This window comes from Conger conger, unplaced genomic scaffold (assembly GCF_963514075.1).
Source record: "Conger conger unplaced genomic scaffold, fConCon1.1 SCAFFOLD_63, whole genome shotgun sequence".
In the NCBI taxonomy this organism is placed as follows: domain Eukaryota; kingdom Metazoa; phylum Chordata; class Actinopteri; order Anguilliformes; family Congridae; genus Conger; species Conger conger.
The window spans coordinates 182,501-185,000 of record NW_026890233.1 but is presented as its reverse complement, the minus strand read 5'-3'; positions in this window follow the sequence as shown (position 1 = coordinate 185,000).

Genomic DNA, 2,500 nt, shown 5'->3' with positions numbered 1-2,500 from the left:
CTCGTTTTGCGGGGCGTATGCCTTTTTTTGTCGCAAAACTGTGCCCCGCCCTCAATTCCCGTCCGATCGGAACGCGGTTTGGACCACCGTGTAGGGCAGGTCTCTGGCTACAAAACGAGCCCGGGCCCGTCTCCGGGGGGCACCGGGGGGGCGAGCTACGAGCCCGCGAAGCGGGAGCCCCCCCCCCGGCGGCGATGCGTTTTCCCGCTTTTAAAAATACTTCCCGTCGGTTCTGGCCGGCGAAACTCTTAAGGTGGGTGGCCCGTCCCGCGCTCTCTCGAACGAGCCCAGAACCGAGCGGCTGGGTCGCTCGGCGGCCCCGCGGCGAGGGAAAAAGGTGCCGGCCGGTTGCCTGCAACTGGTCACCCGCGGAAGTGGCGGCGCCCCCGATCTCCTGGGCGGCCTCGCAGCCCCTCCCGACCCGGCCAGTTAGCTCCGGGGGTCCGCCCCGAGCACGGGGAGGTGTGACACTTGACGGTGGGCGCAACGGTGCCCGCGCCACGAGCCAAAAAGCGCCCCCCTCTCTCCGCGCCCATTCAAGGCAATGGGGAAACGCACGTTTCGGGCTCCGGCGGCCGGCGCCCGTGTCTGTGCCCCGCCACAGGCAGCCAGTTAGCTCCGGGCGGCCGCCCCGAGCACGGGGAGGTGTGACACTTGACGGTGGGCGCAACGGTGGCCCCGCGGCGAGGGAAAAAGGTGCCGGCCGGTTGCCTGCAACTGGTCACCCGCGGAAGTGCCGGCGCCCCCCCATCTCCTGGGCGGCCTCGTAGCCCCTCCCGACCCGGCCAGTTAGCTCCGGGGGTCCGCCCCGAGCACGGGGAGGCGTGACACCTGACGGTGGGCGCAACGGTGCCCGCGCCACGAGCCAAAAAGCGCCGCCCTCTCTCCGCGCCCATTCAAGGCAATGGGGAAACGTCCGTTTGGTCCCTGCGGCTGAGCCCCGCCTCCAGAGAAAGGGCGTCTGGGTCACCCGCCTCCCCACCGGATCTCCACTGAGTCCTGGGGGGCCCACTCTTAAGCCCCCACCCCGAGTTATCTGCCCCTTCTGCGGGCGGCAAGCGAAGCGCGGAACTGGTCACCCCCGGCCGCTCCATTCAAAGGAGTGGGGGACGGAACACCCGGCTCCCCTTCTGCTCCTGTGCGTCGATCCAGGAGTGTGACAGCACTGTGTGTCAGCGTGGGCCTAGGACTGAGAGTCCTAAGAGGCCTTAGCCCGGGTCTGACTTAGCCCGGGTCTTCCTTGAGCTCCAGCCGACCGAGCCAGGGCCAGACAGGATGAGGCCTCAGCCCGGGCTCTGGGTCACACACGCAGGCCCCACAGCCAAGGGGGCGCATGTCACCCGGTCACACTGCTGATAATGGTCCCACACACACACACAGTGGCTTGTGTCAGCCAGCCCCCTCTGGTGAGAGTGTAGCACACCAAAGTGGGGTTTTCCTTGAGCTCCAGCCGACTGAGCCAGGGCCAGACAGGATGAGGCCTCAGCCCGGGCTCTGGGTCACACACGCAGGCCCCACAGCCACGGGGCGCATGTCACCCGGTCACACTGCTGATAATGGTCCCACACACACACACAGTGGCTTGTGTCAGCCAGCCCCCTCTGGTGAGAGTGTAGCACACCAAAGTGGGGTTTTCCTTGAGCTCCAGCCGACTGAGCCAGGGCCAGACAGGATGAGGCCTTAGCCCGGGCTCTGGGTCACACACGCAGGCCCCACAGCCACGGGGTGCATGTCACCTGGTCACACTGCTGATAATGGTCCCACACCCAGCCCACCCCAGCCCACCCCACCCCACCACACACACACACACACACACACACACACACACACACACACACACACACACACACACACACACACACATCCAGCTCCTCTCTATTGATCCAGGCCACGTTCACCCCTGTTAGTGTCAGCCATGGCCTGGGCTGCCTCAATCCACTCAGCCTGGCCCTGGGAACCACCACTCCACTCAGCCTAGGCACTTCCACTCCACTCTGCCTGGGAACCTGCACTCCATTCAGCCTAGGCACTTTCACTCCCACTCTGCCTGGGAACCTGCACTCCATTCAGCCTAGGCACTTTCACTCCCACTCTGCCTGGGAACCACAACTCCATTCAGCCTAGGCACTTCCACTCCACTCAGCCTGGGAACCACAACTCCATTCAGCCTAGGCACTTCCAGTCCCACTCTGCCTGGGAACCACAACTCCATTCAGCCTAGGCACTTCCACTCCACTCAGCCTGGGAACCACAACTCCATTCAGCCAAGGCACTTCCACTCCCACTCTGCCTGGGAACCACAACTCCATTCAGCCAAGGCACTTTCACTCCCACTCTGCCTGGGAACCACAACTCCATTCAGCCTAGGCACTTTCACTCCCACTCTGCCTGGGAACCACAACTCCATTCAGCCTAGGCACTTCCACTCCACTCAGCCTGGGAACCACAACTCCATTCAGCCTAGGCACTTTCACTCCCACTCTGCCTGGGAACCACAACT